Source organism: Myotis brandtii, unplaced genomic scaffold, assembly GCF_000412655.1.
Source record: "Myotis brandtii unplaced genomic scaffold, ASM41265v1 scaffold71, whole genome shotgun sequence".
In the NCBI taxonomy this organism is placed as follows: domain Eukaryota; kingdom Metazoa; phylum Chordata; class Mammalia; order Chiroptera; family Vespertilionidae; genus Myotis; species Myotis brandtii.
Window position 1 is genome coordinate 3,900,404 of NW_005370787.1, and position 5,387 is coordinate 3,905,790.

Consider the following 5,387-nt stretch of genomic DNA (forward strand, 5'->3'; position numbering starts at 1 on the left):
TTCCAAATGCTTTGCTTTAAAAAAAAAACAAAAATTCAAGAATGTCAAACAAAACTTTGAAATTATTTGTTATGCCTCTAAAACTAATTGCCAGATAAAAAATAGTAATGGATGAAATTAAAACCAAGGAGAAAAAAAGTTAAATTCAAATTTTAGGAAAATATATATGACAATTTATATAGAACTGCCATTTGATCCAGTGATCCCACTTCTAGGAATATATCCTAAGAAACCAAAAATACCAATCAGAAAGAATGTACGCATCCCCTATGTTCACAACAGCACAATTTACAATAGTTAAGATCAGGAAACAGCCCAATTGTCCATCAGGAGATGAGTTGATAAAAAAAGCTATGATACATTTATACCATAGAATAATATGCAGCAGTAAAAAAGAAGAATCTCTTACCCTTTGAGACAGCAAGGAGGGACCTGGAGAGTATCATGCTAAGTGAAATAAGTCAGTCAATGAAAGACAAGTATCACATGATCTCACTCATATGTGGAATTTAATTAAGAAAATAAACCAACGAATGGAGTGAATCCAGAGATATGGAAGCATGGAACAGAGTGTGGAATCTCGAAGGAAGGTGGGGGAGGGTGGGTGAGTGGGTGGGAGGTAATCAACCAAAGACTTTGTATGCATGTATGCATAACCCATGAACATAGACAATAGGGTGATGAAGGCCTGGGGCAGGAGGTGAGGGTGGGATGGAGGGGGTCAATGGGGGAAAATAGGGGGACATATGTAATACCTTCAACAATAAGGATTTATTTTAAAAAAAATGTCCATATACTGAGAGCCATTTATTTGTATATATGATCCTCAAGTACTCAGTGGTGAAATGTTGATAGAAACCAGAGAAAAATTATTGCCCTGTCAACATTATTTTTTTCTCATTTTCTTGCAGATACTAGCCAATACAATTAAGCAAAACAAGAAAATAAAAGACAAAAATATTAAAAAGGAGAGAGAGAGAAAGCCTTTATTTTGGAAGGTTGTATCAGAGGTAAGAATTACAGTTGAAAAGCTGCAGAGAAAACACCTTTAAAGAAGGGGGTGTTCACTTAAGCAGGCTAAAGACTTCCAGCTCAAGGTCTGGGGTCCCTCTCCCAGAATCTGAGCTCCAACTCTGCTAGATTTCTATGCTCTACATTGAAACATAAAAGGAAACAGGAGACCTGCTCACCTGATACCTCAATAAATGCTATACTAACAGTCTTAAAGAAATCCAACAAAAAAACAACTAAAATAACAATGTTATAAATAATAGTTTAATTAAATTTTAATTTATTATTTAAAAATCACCATTAGCTTTTCTATATATAAATCAGCATTGGTTAGAAAAGAGATTCAATCCACAAAAGTAATATAAATATGCAGCATGTGTCAACAATGAAAAATGGAGATGCTGAGACACTGATATTGATACTGATGATCTCTGAGAATTGTTCAAGTCATAGGAATTGGACAATTAGCCATAGATATTACCCACCAATGCCAGCCAGGCAAGCAGCATCTGATTGGACAAGGGACATTTGACACTACAAGAAACCAGAGGAGATAGAAGCTACATAACCTTAACTCTTCTCTGTGAGGTTACAAAAGCCATATCTTTTCCTCCCAATCCTCCTATTCAAATGGCACCTTGGATAAGCTAGGTTATCCAAGCTTGGATAAGACTGAGAAATCTGAGTGATTGATGAGTATTATTTTTCCCTGTGAGAGCCTGAGAACAGAACACAAGTACTGAGAGGTGCTTAAGATTGGCAAACCTGAAAGCAAACCTATTCCAAATGTGGGATGAGAATAAGCTGTAAAGCAGATTGAGCATCATTAATTTTTTTATTCCTGAAAATTAGTTGTTGGGGGTACATATGGAAGACCAGGTTCTGTGCATAAAATAAGTGAGTTTACATTTACTCTGAACATCTGGATTGCAGGGTGAATTAGGGTTTGTTATCAAAGATACTTAGATTATTTTTAAAAGCACAAACAATAATAAGAAAGAATATATAGTATATGCTGAACTTTTCACATGATTTTCTCAAGGTCAGTTAAGATTTTTCTTCTTATTTTTCACACTAGAGGCCCAGTGCACGAAATTTGTACACGGTGGCGGGGGGCGGTCTCCTCATCCCAGCCTGCACCCTCTCCAATCCGGGACCCCTCAGGGGATGTCCGACTGCCTGCCTGCTTGATCACCCCTAACTGCCCCCCTTGCCAGCCTGATCACCCCTCACCACCTCTGCCTGCCAGCCTGTTCTCCCCTAACTTCCCCCCTGCCATACTGGTCACCCCAACTGCCCCTTGCCGGCCTGGTCACCCCCAACTGCCCCCCTGCCGCCTGGTCGCCCCACGCAGCCTGCTGTTCAGTTGTTACTGTGATGGAGTCCTAGACAATTAGCATATTCCTCTATTATTAGTATAGATATTTTTAAATGTACAGTATAGCTTATTTTGGTAATTATAAGAAGTAAACATAGACAATTATAACAAAAGGAAAGAAAATAGGAAAATTAATAGGTAAAAAATTTTAATTCATACTATATGCTAGGTAGTATGACAAAACCTTAATAACTGTTAGCACATTTTGTTTTCTCATCAACTCTATGAGTTATATATTATTACCCCATTCTATAGAATTGAGGCTTGAAAAGGTTAAGTAACTTAACCATAGTCATAAAGCTGGGTAATATTAAATTATAGATTCAAAACCTAGCAGTCCAACTTCAGAGTATATAAGTTTAACTAACTTGCTCTGTTGCTTCCCACAAGGCACCATCCATCTCCCATTCTATGGACTCAGTCCGGCTCCTGCACCTTTTTTTCTATCATCGTTTCTTTGAGTGAAACTGGAGTAAGGAGCAATCTGGGAATTCTTATCGTAGAGTGAGTGAATTATTCTGGTTGGCTCATTTAGGACTTACTCTCAAATTCACTTTCTGTGTTTGGAAATTGTACACAAAGTGCACTTAATGGAAATTATCTGTGGACAATTTTGAGAGGAAGGGAGAACCTAATGCCATGTATGTATTTTTTTTCTTTTATTTACCAAATAGCATTGCTGGCATTTCATAGACTAATAAAATATCAGACCCACAAAAAAGATAAGACAGGATCTAGTCTACCATACTCAGACACTTCAGATTGGGTTAAAATGTGTTTACTAGTGCATAGAGGAGTGTTGGTAATATATTAGACAGATAATATGATCTACTGTTATATCAATATCTCTTTTATGCTTTGTATTGATCACATATTTTCATAGGTCTTTTTGACCTCTCCTTTCCCTAATGCTTTATTTAAACAGTTCACGTATTGACCATCTATACTGTAACCAAAATTCAAAAATAAGATGCAGTATCCACCTTCAAAAGCTTGTAAGTTAGTAGTGAAGTTAAGGCATATAAATACTCTATGCCTCTAGGAATTGATGTAAATGTCTATGAAAAATGTGTTGCTTGAATTGAGAGAGAGCCTTTTTGATTAGGGAATCAAGAAAGTTCCATGAAAAAGGCCCATTTAAATTGCACCCTCAGATATGGGTAGGATTTCAACTAGAGGAAAAGGGAAGAGTTATTCTGGATAGAAAATCCATATGTTTAATGGCAGGGAGGACTGGAAAGTAAGACATAATTGCAAAGACTTTGAGTAATCCATGTCAGTTAAATAAAGGTAGGTGAGTAGAGTGAAGAAGGCTAGAAAACAGAGATTAGAACCCATCTGAATATCCCCAAATGTTCAATAAGAGAGTAAGCACTCTATTCTTTAAAAAGAGGTCATTAATTTTTTTAAAGAAAACAAGCCACTCAGTTACTTTATTTTAACTTTTAAACTTTATTTTTATTGTTGACACTATTACAGGTGTCCCTATTTTCTCCCTTGTGCCCCCTCAGCCCCTGCCCCCTTTCTCTTTGACCATCACTGTTGTCTGTGTCTATGGGTTAGGCATACATATTTTTTGGCTAATCTCTTCACCTTCTTTCATTCAGTCCCCTCCAGTTCCCACCTCTGTGACAACTGTCAGTCTGTTCTATGTATCCATACCTCTGGTTCTATTTTTTTTCATCAGTTTAGTTTTTTGATAAGGTATCACAAGTAGAGATTTAATCTTGTGGCCATGTGCTTTTTAAAAAAAATTAATGTGGAGATAGCTGAATGTGGAAAAATATACCAAGAAGTTAATATAATAACTCAGGTAAGAACTTAAAAGAGGAATGAAGTCCTAGAAATAGAAAGAGAGAGGGTCGACAGGGCCTCAATGTCAAGAAAATATCTGTGGACTTAGTGACAGGTTATGAGGAAGAAAGCAAGAAAAGGATGTGATGATGAATATGGATATTAGTAAGAATTATGGTGTTATTGAAAAAAATTCAGTATCAGAGACTGGCCTAAGAAGGATAAATTATGAATTTATTTTTGTACATGAGGAATGTGAGGTACCTGTGGTACTTGGAGGTAGATATTAAAGTCCTATGGGGTGGTTGGAAATATTTTAATATAATTGGAAAGAGCAGTTATTTTGGAAACTATAAATTTTGTTGTCATTCACATTATATAATAGTCACAATGTTGAAATGGTCAGTCTATACAAGATAGAAGACTGAAAGAGGGAAAGAAAGCTGTGGACAATACTGAGCAATGCCTACTTTTCAGAAACAAAAGAATTTGGAGCAATCAGGAAAGGAGGAAAAAATAAATGGTCAGAAACTAACAAAGGAAAAGAGAAATAATGAGTACAGTAAGAGGAGATAGTTTTGTAAAAGAAGAGTTGACTAACAGTTCCAAATGCTGTGGACTTTTTAAGCTGGAGAAGGAAAGGCTTTGAAAAGACCTTGGGGATAAATATTGATAAAAGCCATTACTGAGAAATAGACTGAACAGGATACTTGAGAAAGAAAACAACTTGCAAAAAGTTTGGGTCATGAGTTAATTGCCCACTATCTCCTTCATTCTATAGATTATCTTATACACTGTATATTTTTTTTGTGGGTGCTAATCTTATAAACTAATTTTATTTAGATTTAGTAACTAATAATCACCAGTTTTATTTTGTCTAAGGAACACATTTAAAAGATGATTTCAATCATTAAAAGAAAGCAATGGTAAGTGAGAGGAAGGAGTTATATTTAAAATATAGTGAAAACTTTAGAGTGTAGATATAGTTATACATAAAGTACATAAAATTTAAATCACATACAATATCTATTTCACCTACCTAATGATCTGCTTAGATACCATCTACTTGGAATATTCCCACACCAATTATCAGCTATCCTTGAACACAAACATTAAAAATATGGGGCTACCACATCTTGAGAGCAATTAATTACCTCCAAAGGTAAAATGTTGTTTCTTGCATTCTTTTGACTAGGTAGAAAAA